Genomic DNA, 17,052 nt, shown 5'->3' with positions numbered 1-17,052 from the left:
ACAACTTTAGGTGATCTGAGATGGGAACTTACAAGTATATTTCAAGATTTAATAGAAAAAAATATTATCTTTGGAAGAATTGGATGGAGTGTCACTCGAGATGCTTTGGCGAAGATTACTGGAAAGTTACTAAAGACAAATATATTGTTCCTACAAATGGTCCTTCAACTCTGGATGAGATTAAAGAAGTTGAATACAATATTAGGCCCAAGGAAGCATTTTTGAGTGCTCTAACTTATTTATAAATGACAAATGTGATGAATTGCAAACTGCTCATGAGATTTGGAAGAAGTTGGAAACCCTATATGAAGGAGGCAACTATGTGAAGATTGTTAAATTGCAAAGTCTGAAAGGAAAGTATGAGATGTTGATAATGGGTGAAGATGAGAACATTACTTCTTTTATGCAAAAAGTTAATGAGCTTGTGTGCAATATCAGATGTGCCAGTGGAAAGTTGGAAGAATCAGAGATTGTTGCTAAAGTGCTCAAATCCATGCCTGCATCCTACAAACATAAAGTTTTTGTTATTGAGGAGATCCAGACCATGACCGATGTGACTTTAGATATGTTGATTGGTAAGTTATTATCCTTTTAATTGAGTGAATTTGGTGATTCTCTTCGTATGGTATAATCTGTGTTCAAAGCCATTGATTCCGAAAAGGACAAGTAAAGATTTGATCTGGGTGAAAGTCCTTCAAGGATGATATATAGATATGAGAAATAAATGAAGGAGATTGAAGAAGAAGAGCAAGATGTTGAGGAGCTTGAAGCGTTGATTGCTAGGAGATTGCGTAAGGGAGTCGGTAACTATGAAGGAAAGTTGCCTCTTAAATGTTTTTCATGTAATAAGATAGTACATTTTGCTTAAAGGTGTCCAGAAAGAGTTACCAAGAAACCCTACAAGCCTAAATATTAGAAGAAATGTTATTATGTTAATGATGAAGGTGTGATAGACGATGAATCTCATAAAGGAAATTCAAGTGATAATGGATGGGTGTTTATTGCTATCAAGGAAGATGATCCAAAACCTACTAATTCTACTAGCTGCATTAATGGGGAAAGAGCTTTGACTACACAAGTTGAAGAGAAAGATGAATGGGTGATTGACAATAGATGCTCTCATCATATGACAGGTGATAAGAAAAAGTTTGTGAGCTTGGAAAAGTATGATGGTGGTGTTGTTAGGTTTGGTGATGACAAAGTTGGTATAATTTGTGGCAGAGGTTCTTTTTCTCTTCATGGTAAGAACAATATTGATGACGTCTTGTATGTATAAAGCCTAAAGCACAATCTTCTAAGTGTTGGACATATGGTTGACAAGGGATATGATCTTTAATCCAAGAATGGGAAGTGTGGAATCTTGAGTAGCTCAAAAAATGAGATTGCATCAAGTACAAAGACAAAAGGCAATATCTTTCACTTGAATGTTGCTGAATTATTTTTTTTGATTGCTTAGATTGATGAAAGTTGGTTGTGGCATAGAAAGATGTGTCATGTAAATTTTGATATCATGATTAAGATAAGTTCTAATTAGGTAGTAAGCTATCTTCCTAAATTGACGAAGCCTACTAACTCTATATGCAAATAATGTCAATTGGGGAAGCAAACCAGAGTTTCTTTCAAAAGTAAGAATCATTTTTCTAATGGATTGTTGGATCTTTTGCATATTGATTTATGTGGTCCCTCTAAAGTCAGAAGCTTGCAAGGAGATAGATATTTCATGTTGTTTATTGATTATTATTCAAGAATAATGTGGGTTACTTTCTCAAGGGATAAGTCTGAAGCATTAGAGAAATTCAAGATTTTCAAAGCTATGGTTGAGATAGAGACATGTTTGAAGTTGAAGTGTCTAAGATCTGATAGAGGTGGTGAATTCATCTCCAATGAGTTCAATTCATTCTATGAAGAGCATGGGATAAAGAGACAATTATTTGCTCTGAGAACCCCTCAGCAAAATGGAGTAGTGGAAAGGAAGAACATAACCATTCAGGAAGCTGTTAGGACAATGATGGTTGAAGGAAATATTTCACATGTCTATTAGAGATAAGCTATGAGTATTGTTGTTTGCACTCTTAACCGGGTGCATATCAAAGGTGATACCAGTAAGACTTATTATGAATTACGGTTTGGTCATACTCCTACTGGTAGATATTTTAGAATATTTGGAAGTAAATGCTATATCAAAAGGGATGAAAATTTAAGAAAGTTTGATGCTAGATGTGATGAAGAAATATTTCTTGGTTATTCTACTAAAAGAAAGTCCTACTAGCGTTATAACAAGATATTGATAAGATAGTTGAGAGTACTAATGTGAAAGTTGATGAAGGTAATGAATATCAGCCCAGATGCTCTGGATATGATTCAGATGATCAGAATGATAGCTCTCATAAAGGTAAGCAATATCAAACTCAGAACCAAGTTTATATTGCTCTAGTGAATCCAGTAACTCAAGGAGAAGGAGATAGTGCAAGTGCAGAAGGAAGAACACAAGAGTCTGAAGTTCAATAAAATCCTAAGACTCTGAGGTATGTAAGATTGAATCAATTAGAAAATCAGATTATAAAAAGATAAAAATAAAGGTATTCAGAGTAGTAGAAGAATTATAGAAGATCGGATTGTGTATTGTTTGATTTCTAAGATTGAACCTAAGTATGTAAGTGAAGTAGGTAAGGATGAAAATTTGGATATAGCAATGGAAGAAGAATTGAATTAGATTGAGAAGAACAAAATATGGGATCTTGTTCCTAGACCTAAGGACAATAACATAGTTGGAACTAAATGGGTCTTTTAAAATAAATTGAATGATCAAGGTGAAGTTGTTAGGAATAAAGAAAGACTTGTTTGTAAAGGTTATTCATAGATGGAAGGAATTGAATTTGAAGAGACTCTTGCTCCGGTGGTAAGAATTGAAGTTGTAAGGCTATTTATTGCCTATGCTGCTTACAAGGATTTCAAGGTCTATCAGATGGATGTCAAGTCAACATTTCTAAATGGTGAGTTGGAAGAAGAGTACATTAAGCAAACAAATGGATTTCAATTGACTAATGAAAAAGATATGGTTTCTCAATTGAGGAAAGCTTTGTATGGATTGAAGCAAGCCCCCAAAGCTTGGTCATAGGCTCAAACTCCTCGCTTGTGCTGGGGGGATTGTTGTAAGGTGTGTTTCATTGATCTCCTTGTGTTGTACAACATAGCGCTCGGGTTTGTGAAATGCCTTAACCACCTCTTGTGGATTCTATAAGTCTACTGGTTGTATTGGGAATTAACAAGTTGATCTTTTAGTGCAATGACAACCGCACTTGTAACAAATCGACACCTCAAGTGTCATTTGTATATGCTTAGGTGCACGTGTTGAGTGCACAAGTCCTAAGTCAAATGGAACTCTTATTTTGACTTAGTCTTAGAATTAGTTAAAATTTCCTATTTTCACGTTGCACCCCTCTTCTATATATTTGAGGTTTATTATTGTAATAAGGGTCTTCTTTTTTCCATCATTGTTTATGCAATGGAACTCTGCCAAAGTGAAGAGCAAATTGAGACTTGGTGTTCAATTTGTAAAATTTGCAATTTAATCAAAGAGGAGATAAGCTTGTAATTCAAACTTTGTTTTGAGAACAAAATTATGCATGGTATTAATGATCTTAAGTCATTGGTATCATATTTTCTTGAATGATTAAAATTGAGTAAAGTTTTTGGTGCTAGATATTGAAGAGTTTTTGGGTCTTTGCAAGTAATCTAGGAATTACTGTGAAAATTCAAGAATTAAAAATTGGTTGAGAGAGGGTTGTTTTAAGTCTTTGAGCTTGTACAAGTTATCTCTGGAATTTGTATTGGAAAGATAAAAAGTAAAGTCTTTGTGTTGTACGGATTATTTGGTTAGAGAAAAAGATCTTTTAATATATTTGTAAGTCTTTGAGCTCACAATATATTTGGGTTGCAGCAATTGATAGGGATTAAGTATTCAAAATAATCTTTGAGTTCTTAGTGTACATAATTCCCATCCCCAGGTCATTTATTCAGAAAAAGGGGAAGTAACAGAAATCTTTGTTCTTTTATGGACACTTTACTTCTTAGTTAGAATAGTTTAATATTACTGCAAAATTAGAGTTGTTTTAGTTAAGTAATCTATTATAAAAAGAGAATTAGATATAACTCCAGTTCTGAAAAAATAGAACTAAGTTGTTGTTTTATCCCGGAATAGTGTAAAGTTGGCAAGTAGACAGAATAAAAAGTAATTGCAGTAGAAAAGGGGAGCCTTCCCTTACAATTAGGAGAGATCATATCTTGCCTTATGAGTGATATTATATCATGTGCTATTGTGAAAATCACATTTTGTAAACCTTCATTAGTTTACAAAATTTTCACCCAACACATAGCATGAATCCATGATCTTCCTAGAAGAAGGTTATAAGAAAGTTTATTGGGCATGACTTGGATAGGCGTAGATAAATAACAAGACCTGCCTTAATGGGAAAAGTTATAGTACCTAACGAAGCTCTAGCAACATTATCAAAGCCATAAATAGAAAGAGAATCAGGTTGAATAAGAGAAGTATCCACTTTGATCTTGTGTAATAATTCAATGCTACAAACATTAAGAGCAGGCCCATTGTCCATGTTCTTCTTATAGCATTACCATTAATAAGGACAACAATCGTAGGAGGCTCATATTGATTTTGGATTTTTTTAAGAGACAACTCATCTTGAGAAAACACAATGTCAACCTTAGTCACATTTGTGCAATCTATCAAAGAAGTCATGTTATTAGTAGGTGTCATAATAGGTGGAACATCTATTTTCTTCAAAGCATCTTGCAACATTCCATGATAGGTGGGTGAAGTTTGAATCAACTCTTAAACATATATCTTGGTAGGAGTAGCTTATATTTGTTCATTAAGATCATATTCATTTCCAAGATGTCAAGAAAGACGAGACACTAGAGGGAGTATTGGTTGATAAATAGGAATATAGGAAGGAATAACGAGAGGAGAATTAGGTTTCCTATTGTTACTCATTTTATATGTTTGAGCAACTACATTATGAATTTATTGAGTGATTAGTTTTACAAATTCATAAGGACTTTTAGGAACATAACCTTCTTTCACAATAATGATTGGTTTATTAGGAGTTTGATTAATTTGAGGACTACCACCTTTAACAACAATTATATGTTTGTTAAGAGGTCGCGGGGATTCATAGCCATTCACATGTATCATATTGATCAAAGATGGTTTAGGAATATTTGAGGGAGGTCTAGTAGAGTTGAAATAATCAAGTGCTTCATAAAAAGGATTATCAACCTTAAACACTTATTCATGAATAAGATTGTCTTTAGTTTGAATGAAATGGAAATCCTCATAGAGTAGATTGTTCATGATATTTAACTCTTGTAGCCTAAGAGATTTGTCTTGTTCCAAAGTGTCCTTGCAATGGAGGTAAAATTTAGAAAAAAGATAAACATCATTCCTAGGAGGGAGAGAAGTGTTAATAGACTCTTCTTACACCAGAATAAAATCATGGACAAGCATTAGTCATCAATGATTCATCATTTCTAGTGTAATCATCCTCTTGCTCTTAGGTATTCTTATGAGTAAGACAATATGTAAGAGACACACAAACATCACTCATTAATGCTTCATTAAGAGTATTATCAATCATGTCATCCTCTTTCGCCAAAATAGCATCCTCTCACATAAAGGAACTCTCATGGGGGAGATACATATTAGGAGAATAATCAAAATCATTCTTCAAGGATTCATCTCAAAGAGAGATATCATTGAGAGAAGTGTTAAGAATATCTTCTTGCACAAAAATGTCCTCGTTGAGGAGAGAAACCTTGGGAGAGGTGTAAGGTGTTATAAGAGAAGCTCAAGAAACATCACAAACATAAATCTTATTCATTTTAGTAATATTAGGAAAAACACATTGAAAAGACAAGTTGACCAAAGGCTGACATTTTATCTCAAAATTAATGAAATGGAATGGGGTGAACAAGGCAACACCCTGACTTTTATTTTTTATTTTTTGCAACATGAAAAGATTATAAAATGTTTTTTTTGGGGGGGTTTATGATGTCTAATGCAATGAAACAAATAATGCCTATAAATAAAACTTCATGTCTAAACCATACATATGCATTTAATGAAGTGATGAGCTAAAAAGTGCAAGTGCATAAACTAAGCCATGAACTAAGCAATGCAAACAAGGCAAGTACATAACTAACAAATGAATGCATCTAATGGCATGTAAAATTTATATCTAAAACTCAAAATCAAAATTTATACAAATATAAGAAGAGTCGAGTTCACCAAAATGTATGATATAAAAATGGAGCAAGGTAGGATTAGGGCCAAGATCCACTTTCACAAAAACATCGGAATACGAAATCACCTAAATGAGTGATTGTATTTGACTAACTCTTGTAGAAGAGAGTCAAATGACACTTCTAGGGGTCCTATAACTTTGCTAATTTGGAAAGTGAATGAGCTATGGAGATATGTTGAAACAATATGAAACTGTGGATAAAGTATAAAGTAAATGAAAATTTATGTTCCTATAATTGACTGATACATGAATAGAAATGTTGTAGAAAACACACAAATGGATGGGAAATCTGATTATGCACTTTTACTAGTAATTTGAAGTTGAATTTGCAAGTTTGGGATGCTCAAAACACGTTGGTCTTCTGATTATGAGCTAGTATATAGAAGTATGCACCTTGTGACTATCAGGAAATGGCTTGTCAAATTTGATGAAAAACTCCAAGGATGGGGGCACACCAAGCACCCTCATCCTAAAAAGTTAGGTCCAAACTTTGGGAACAGGCTTGAACCAATCTCCTAATGCTACTTTGGGCTTCCTAGCTCTATCCAATACTTGTAGTTGCACCTACAAGATGAAGAATGGTAGGGTGGTGTCCATAGAGGTGTTTGTCATAGTCAACCCCCTGTTTTGGTGGTTTCCACCTCCACAAATAGCCAAAATTGAAATTGGAATAAAGTGTGCACTCATGAATTTTAAGTGTGTCTAAGATTGCTATGAGCTACAATGTCTAATATGCAAACTAGAGTCCTAGTCAAATGTGTTAGAGAAAAACCCCAAATGATACTAATAGAATTAAAAATGCTTTAAATCACACAATTAGAATGTAGATTTGAAGCAACAATGTAAAACTGAAACTAAATATGATGCACATCTAAAGCTAAATTGTATAAACACGAGAATAATATTGAATCATGCCAAATCCCTTTGAAAGAGGTACAAGCCAATCATCAAACGATAATTCCCTATCATCCTCCAAAGTCTCTTTAAGTTGTTATAGTTGAATGAATGAAGACTTGATAATTGGTTGATTTGGATATTTGAGACTCCTTTGAAGAAACACCTTCACTTCACTAGGATACCTTCAATTGCAAAATTGTTGCTTACTAAAAGATCCCAGAAGGAGGAAGTGAATTGCCTTAAATATGGAATCCTAGATTTAAATTTGTTGAAAAGACAACTTAAATTTGTTATTTTTTAGTATTGAGTAGGATTTGAATTGGTCAAGACCACCAAATTATCCTCCCAAAATTTGAGGAAAAAAGTGCAGACCAAGAGGTGTGGGACGACCCGGTCTCGACAACTTTTTTCCAAATTTTTAGGGATGCAAGATAATGGGGTTCTAATGCTAATTCCAACTTGGTGGCTCAAACCATGATGCATAGACACGTGGAATACATTTTGGGAGTTGAAATTGGGGTAGGATGAAAGATAAATCGGGATAAAATGATAAAAGGCACACTTAGAATCAAGGGCTCGATTTATAGAGTGTGATGTGATTTATATTAATAAAGGACTCGGATTTTAATTAATTTATTAAATTAGTGCATATGGAAGTCCTATAATGTGTAGTATAATGATACATACTAAAATGAGTGCTAACTAACCGTGGAATAAGACACCCCACTGAAAGGCATACAATTTACGATGCTATAGGTCCCTGATGAGCTCTTTGTGAACCACTTGACATTAACTATTTGCTTTTAAAATATCATTTAAAATTATGTCTCTTTTTATCTTATTAAACTAGAGAAGGTTAAAATATACATGTCAATGATAAGAGGTATGAACTCATTTACAATTATTTTTAACCATTAAACATTTTAAAAATGCATATATCCCTTAAAATAGTAGTACAAGGTCAAACCTACATATTTAATAATTTCCACCTTACAATTATGTACTCATTTTGGTGTCTAGTCCCCTAGTGTTATCTTACAACCATTAGAACTTGATTTTGACAATTCTTGTGATTACAAAAAAAAATATACCAAGAACCCATGGCATTAGAAATACCTAAGCTAACAAATCAAAAAAGAAAAATGTTAGATCTTCCAAGACACGTACTACACAACATTAGTGTTTGGACACCTATACTAACTAGTACTAATTTGCAAGTTCAAATTATATCAAATGGCCTTACCTAGATCTTTGTGGCTTGATCTCTACTATATTTCCAATGGTAACTTTTAGGAAAACTTTGTATAGGCTCCTTTTAAACTTGTTTTTTCTTCTAACACTTCTAACATGCTAGCTAGACTATAAAACATAGTGAAAGGAAGGAATGGTACAAAATATGCTTCCCACACTAAGTACTAAGGAGAGATATGCACAAAAATAATTAATCTTACAACTATAAAAAATAATACACGAGAAATATTATATCACAATGCCCAATTTTACGTGGGGAAAACCCTTTCAAGAGAAAAATCACATGTTTCAAGACACAAATCAATTATATCATCAATAACAAATGTTACAAATATAATATATAGGGACACGTCCTTATAGGATTATCACCAACATGTAAAATTGAAGCAACTTCGACAACATAAAAATACTTGTAAATCAATCATATAACACATACATAGATCCAATACAATTACCCACTATATAGGAATTCAAATATATGAAAATATAAATGGTAAACCACAAACCATGAGCCAATACCATGAACCAAAATGGTACCAAAAATATACAACCCAAACTCTAAAGTCCCCCTCCATGATGAGTCAACATGCTAAAAATAGTAGATACTCTAACAGTTTCATAATGATTACTCTATCAAAGTACACTCACTAAATCTGAATCTAGATTGTGTTTCCATAATCTCGGGCTCAAAATATAGTTGGTGATGTGTTATATAATTGGTCAAACTTCCTAGTCAATAATGTAACTCACTTATAATGCTCTTGCATGTCATAACATATCTTACACCACTAACTTTATTATTAATGCTCTTAAATGTCATGTATACACATCACAATAACACATATACATGGCATGATTATCAAGTCATAATTGGGATGATCCCACTTATCTATATTAAATAAATACTATATTAATTATTTATTTTTTAATATAAGAATGACAAGGTATATGAGATAATTATCCCAACACTTGGTACTACTCTTCGCTACCACATGGAGGTGAATTACAAAGCAGGAGTCCACTAGAGAAATAACACAAACTGAAGACTAAAGATATGATAATTATGGAAGGCCTTTAAACCATTAAGTCATGGATCCTTGTGATTTTTCTTCTCTTCTTTGATTTCCCACGAGGGGCTAAAAGTTTTCAAAAATTCATATTTAGCCAATATATATTTGTGTTTAAGAAAACATAAAGTTCACTTACTATAACTCTATTGTAATGCATCCATGTCCAAGTTTAAACTAGTGAAATCCCACTCATGGTCTTAGAGAAAGTTTGAATTTACCAAGTTTAATAGTTATACATGTAATTTGGGTGCCCAGATCTATGTTGAATATGCTCTCCATCAGGTTTGCATATTTTAGGATAACTTCCACAAAAACTCTATTATGACATCAAGCTTTGTCTCATCTTAATAGCTAAAAGAAAAAAATACAGTTATTCTATTTTTAATATATTATTATTTAATAGAATAAATGTGAGTTTAGTATTCTAAATCACACAAATAACTAACAAAGTAGATATTAAGTTTGATAAATGGTCTAAACACAAATGCAAGTGCAATATAAAAAGGACAATTTACATGATGATATACAATCATTGAAATACTAAATAATTTAGAGATCAATGCACGTTGGGCCTAGGTTAGAAAAAGTTTGTGGAGACTTCAAATCATTTTTTATGTAGTTTAGATATCAAGACTTGGTTGCAATGGGGGTGCTCCCAAGGTGGGGCCTAAGACTAGGGAGAAATCATTTAGGTCTTAGAGGCTCCAAAATTTTAGGAACTATTTAGGATGATACTTATCATTTCTTGGGCATGTGTTGTGATGGTGAATTTAGAGAATGTAATAACATTGTAAAGTAGAGGTCAAATTGATAAAAATACACCATGAGAAAGAGAAAACATAAACTAGGAAAAATGCACTTGGAATATTGCTTAGTGACCATCTAGACTAGAATCAAGAGTCTATTTTGACTTTGCAGACCAAGTGTCATTCAATTCTAACATAAATATGTTAGTACAAGGAATTGATGTACCCAGTATGTAGGAAAGTCATGCCTTGTGCCCAAGATTGGAGATAAGTCCTACTTTGTACCTAGAGAAGGGCCTAGGATGGTCGATGGTCTTTTCTCCTCAGAAAAGGCTAAAAAATATGAAGGGAGATGGTCTTGTGCCTTCCAATTACTTCTCTGAAATAGAATAAGCCTAATTCTTTGATGATTCCTCACAAAATGACTGGCAAGTGTAAAAATAATAATAAGAAAACATCAATCCCTTCCTTGTGAGAATTCAAATACAAATATCATATATAAACAAATAAATGACATATATGTGCTAAGAAATAATGATAATTCAAAACATAAAAAAAATGATTAGAAAATATGATAAAATGTGAGAATCCCAACTATGTTCCACTTGAGAATTTTGGTATGGAAGGATAGGTGGTTGAGGTTGGAAGGTGACACAACTAATTTAGTTTACAAAAGACAATTTATGTGAGTTATAAAATACAAATAAACACTAGGTACATAAATACTTAAAATGGTGAAGGGTAAAATTTAAGAGCAAACAAATGGAAACCCACTTGAGAATTGATGGAAAATTGGAAATGACTAAGAAAATTATTCATATGACTTAAATTTTGTATTTTAATTGAAATGTGAATTCATTTGAAAATCTAGGGGATCCTTACACTTTAATAAATCTAATGAATACAAAATAACATAAACTAATATGAAAATAGCTTGAGACTAATGTGTAGATTGAAACACAATGATACAATGAGATTTTTTTAATATTTTGATATGAATACAAAACTTAAATGTAGGCTAAGGTGTTGGAGAACTACAATGAGGCTAGGGGAGGACAGGAGAGGGAAAATATGGGTCCAAAATGGCAATGTGGATGTAATGTCCCTTTCCAAATTTTTAATAAACTAGTATTGAAACACAAACCACGATATTCCCCAAATAACATAAACACAGTCTTCGCCAAATTATATTCAAACTACAATAATTACTGTAGTCACATAAATCTGTCCACTTAATTAAATGAATACTTAGTATTTATTTGATTATTTAACCATCAATTAATAATTAATTAAATTAATATTTAATTAATTCATCTTAACCCTCTTCTCCTATTAATTAAATAAATTATTCAATTTATTTGATTTAATTCACTTAACCAAATTTAGACCATTAATTAAATAAATAAATCATATTTATTTAATTAAATCTTCTCTCACATGCATTCCCTTAGGGGAACCCATTGAAATAGTGATGCGACAACTCATTTCTCAGAATTTGATCACTTTACCTAAGTTATCAAATTATGAGCCTCAGGTCAAACCGGCATGGTGGAGAGATACTGAACATTGTGAATTCCATCAAGGAAGAGGACACAAGACAAGTAATTGTCATCGATTGAAAGATCTCATTCAGGATCTTATTGACCGAGGAGAAATTGAAATTGAAGGACATGACCCAAAAACAACCAATAATGATCATCACATGTTCAAGAATCCACTTCCATCACAAGATCAAAGGGGTCCTTCCACTTCCAGACGAGGTCCTGATACCACTGATTATACGCAAGCTGCGTATAACTACACTGTCAATCACCTGTATGATGCTAGTGAACAAATTGCAACTATCACCTTCAAAAATCCCACCTCAAATTGCAATGTTGTTACGCGTCGCGGCAAAGTTACCATCAAGGCAGCTCCACAAGGCACCACCTCCATCCCAAAGCAGTACAATCTTGTGGAACAATTAGACAAAACCCCTGCGCTTATATCCATCTTGGAGCTTTTGCGTCTGTCACCCTCTCATAAAACAATCTTGGATCAAGCACTCCAAGAGGCGTCAGTCCCTGCAAACCTGAACACGGACCAATTTCAAGCCATGGTTGGAAGTCTAAAGTCATCACCTTGTCTCACTTTTTCCGAAAGTGATAACTCTTCCTTCCAGCAACCTCATAACGCCTCACTCCACATTGAAGGCTTTGTCAACCAACACAGGATCAAGCGAGTCTTGATTGATAATGGAGCAGGCCTAAACATTTGCACACTACAGTTGGTCACAGCATTGGGCTATGCAGTAGAATTAGTGGATCCTCGCAAGAAGATCACCATCAAGGCCTATGATGATGCAGAGCGTTCATCCAAAGGAGCTGTGGTACTACCAATCCGAGTAGGCCCTGTGGTAAAGCACATCATCTGTCAGGTTCTGGACCTTCCTCTGCCATATAATCTATTATTAGGGAGACCTTGGATACATGCCATGCAAGCCGTTCCATCTACCTACCATCAATGTATCAAGTTCCCACATAACGGTGTAGAGATCACAATCCTGGGCGATGCAAATCCCTTTGCATTTTGCCATAATATCAGCCATCAACCAGAGATTACTGTCCCTAATAATAGGGAAGCCATTTCCTCCACATCATATGTAAATCCTGCCTCTCTTGCCAGTTCAAACACTCCTATACCCAAGCAAGAAAAGCTTAAGATGAAAGTCACAGAGGAAGGTCCTGGAGAATACAACTTGAGTCAGCTCTTTTGTGTGGGACAAATGCCCACTTCTCCTAGAACACATGGTAAACCACAGCAGTTACTCCAGCAACCACTAATCACGCCTGCATGTGCCTTAACTCCTTTCATTCTTGGAAAGAGTCAAGAGGAAGAGACACAAGATGAGGACCTGGCGGAATGGATCTATAAGGATCCCATCACCACTGACATACCACGAGTTACACTTCCTACGGAACAATATGGTAAAGGCCTCCTCATTATGCAAAGAATGGGATATGATGGTCAGAGTGCTTTGGGATACTGCAAACAAGGACGACATGAACCTCTGCTACCAGAATTCAAGCCCAAAGGTAATACAGGCCTAGGCTTTGAAAAAGAAGTCCTTCCTAAACTCAGATTCAAAGGAAAACCCAGCAAACCATTTTGCCCACCTACTGTAAAGAGGACACCTTTCATAATCAAAGCACCATCAAGCAATATTGCCACTGCCCCATCGAGGCTCACAAACCCACCGCAACCATCACCAGTGCCAAACATACCACCAATCGCACCAGTAATCCCATCAATAACACCAATAGCAGCAGCAACTATATCAGAATCCGCAGCAGCATCTATGGCGCCAGTAATTCCAGCAGAAGCCACTGAGTCACCATTACCAATACTTCCAGTAACAAATCCTTTAAACCCCATCACGGTTCCTGCAGCACCGATCACCACAAAGGTACATAAACCAATCACACCTGCAGTATTCAACTCCAGCGACATCCCAGTATGGTATAGCAATCGGATGCTGGAAAGTTATTCAGAGACCGACTCACATGAGTGGGAATTTGATTCTGTACAGCTTAACACTTCAGATGAGGAAGACACGTCACTACCTCCGCCACGCAAAGACATTCCTGTTTACGGAGAAGCACAGATAAAGACCACTTGGGTACCTGAGCTGGAAACATCTTCCACAGACCCTATGTCTCATCCTACGCCTGATTCTGACAGGGAGAGTACCATCAACGACCTTCACCACACTGTCTTAACCCTCACTGATACATCTCCCGCACTTAACTTAATCGATGAAGTAATGCCCATTATCCACCCTGAACTCATTGAATGGAACCAACCAAATCCCCCATGTCTTGACCTCTTCCAGAACGATGAGGCTATCATTGACTTTTTGGAATTAAGGGATAATCTACCAAGTGGGGATCACAAAGCTGGATTCGCCATTGAACTTAATAGCGCAGCATACTTCGGGGTGGATGCCAAACCCTTCAGCTGCAAAAATATAACAATAAAACATGGATCTTCCAGTGAAAACCACACTGTGGCACTATTTGATCCGACAAAAGTAAAAAGAAAGAGCGTATCCAATGGTGAAAACCTCTCTGAGGCGCCTGAGGATGAAGGGTTTGACATCCTCCCTGCTAGTACACAACAGGAACGATCAACGATTCTTATCGAGGAAACCAAAGAATACAATGTGGGGACTCCTGAAAATCCTCATATCATACATCTGGCATCTCTTCTCACTCCAGAGGAACAGCCTCAATTTATAGAGTTCTTCCAACAGCGTCAGATCAACTTTGCATGGTCATATGCAGACATGCCTGGGCTTGATCCTGATTTAGTCATGCATCATCTCACAGTAGCAAAAGGAGCCAAACCTGTCAAGCAGAAGCTTCGTAAGATGCATCCTCAGATTGCCGTGCTAGTCAAAACAGAACTCAAGAAACTCCTGGATGTTGGTTTCATTAGACCAATTGATTATGCAGAATGGATCTCCAATATTGTGCCAGTTGGCAAACCAAAAGGGGGCATCCGCATTTGTACAGACTTCAGAGATCTAAATAAAGCATGTCCTAAGGATGACTTCCCTCTACCAAATATTGACATCATAGTAGATTTGACAGCAGGACATGCCATGCTTTCACTCATGGATGGCTTTTCAGGATACAATCAAATAAAGATCGCACCAGAGGACCAACATAAGACAGCCTTCACATGTCCATGGGGCACATACTGCTGGAATGTAATGCCTTTTGGTCTAAAGAATGCAGGAGCGACCTATCAAAGAGCAATGACCACCATCTTCCATGACATGATGCATACTATGATGGAAGATTATGTGGATGATTTACTAGCAAAATCACTTACTAGAGAAGGACATCTTCACATCTTAGATAAAATCTTTGATAGACTGGAACAATACCATGTTCGACTCAACCCAAAGAAATGTGTTTTTGGAGTGACCTCCGGGAAGCTTCTAGGATACATTGTCTCAAGCAAAGGTATTGAGGTTGATCCAGCAAAGGTTAAGGCAATAATGGACATGCCACCTCCAAAGAATATCAGTCAGCTAAGAACACTACAAGGACGGCTTCAATCTATCCGCAGATTCATTGCACAATTGGCTGATAAGTGTCACCCATTCACACACCTGCTACACAAGAACATCCGCTTTCAGTGGGATGCCCGATGCCAGCAAGCATTTCAGGCGCTTAAAGACTATCTCATGAATCCACCATTGCTGATGCCACCAGATCCAAGTAGACCATTATTGCTCTATATCTCAGCAACAAGTACAACATTGGGTGTACTACTGGCACAACATAATGCAGAAGGAAAAGAGTGTGCTATTTACTACATCTCTCGCACACTGGTGGGCTATGAACTCAATTACACACCTATTGAGCGAGCTTGCCTAGCAGTAATCTTGGCAGCCACTAAATTGCGACACTATCTATTAACACACAAGGTACAACTCATCGCAAAGATTGATCCACTCAAGTACTTACTCAGTAAAGCAGCATTGACAGGTCGTTTGGCCAAATGGGTAATGATTCTAAGTGAATTCGACATCGAGTATGTGGACCGTAAAGCTATCAAAGGTCAGGTCATTGCAGATAAATTGGCTGATGCACCTCTCATAGGCGATCATCCTCTCATTTCCAATTTTCCAGATGAAGAGATATTCATGATCACAGAAGCACAACCATGGAAACTATATTTTGATGGTTCATACACTAGGCACGGCTCGGGGGCAGGCATTCTGTTTATCACACCTCAAGGTGATAGCATCCCGAAGTCTTACAGGCTCACATTTCCATGCACAAACAACATAGCAGAGTATGAGGCCTTGATCACAGGACTCAGGTTAGCCGTACAATGGAAATTACAAGAACTACAAGTATATGGCGACTCACAACTGGTCATTCGACAAGCAACTAATGAATATCAGACCAAAGATGATAAACTCATGCCATACAAGCAAATGGTGGACAGTCTAAAGACATCATTTACTACTATCACTTTTGAGCAGATACCAAGAGATCAGAATCGAGCTGCTGACGCCATGGCTACCATCGTATCTCTACTAGATCTTCCACAGAATTCAACACGCTACGAGTTCTTGGTAGAACAGCTTTGGATTCCCGCTTATGATATCCCCGAATCCGACATGATATGTCACCTTGTCGGTTCTGAATCCCCATGGTACGGTGAGTTCTACACCTATCTCCGCGATCACACCCTTCCTCCCAACCAATCAAATAATCAACGTAAAACCTTCATTCGCCAAACTGCTCGATATACCATTATTGCTGAAACCCTATACCGACGTAGTCTTGATGGTACTCTCCTTCGATGTCTGGAACAAGGTGAGATAACAAAGGCTTTGGAAGAGGTACATGAAGGAATTTGCGGGACTCATTCAAGTGGTCCATCACTCGCCAAGAAACTCTTGCGAGCTGGATATTATTGGCCATCTATGGAAAAGGATTCCTACTACTTTGTCAAAAAATGCAGGAAATGTCAAGTTCATGGCGACCTGATACATGCACCGGCCCAGGAACTGCAACCAATCACAACACCATGGCCTTTTTGTCAATGGGGTCTTGATCTTGTGGGTAAAATCCATCCATCTTCATCCAATGGCCATAAATTCATTATTACCGCCACCGAATATTTCACCAAGTGGATCGAAGCTGTTCCACTTACCCAAGTCACCGGCAAGCAGATCGCCTCATTCATCCTCAATTACATCAT

This window comes from Cryptomeria japonica, chromosome 5 (genome assembly GCF_030272615.1).
Source record: "Cryptomeria japonica chromosome 5, Sugi_1.0, whole genome shotgun sequence".
Lineage (NCBI taxonomy): Eukaryota > Viridiplantae > Streptophyta > Pinopsida > Cupressales > Cupressaceae > Cryptomeria > Cryptomeria japonica.
The sequence above is the reverse complement of the archived record's forward strand: the minus strand, read 5'-3'. Positions refer to the sequence as shown.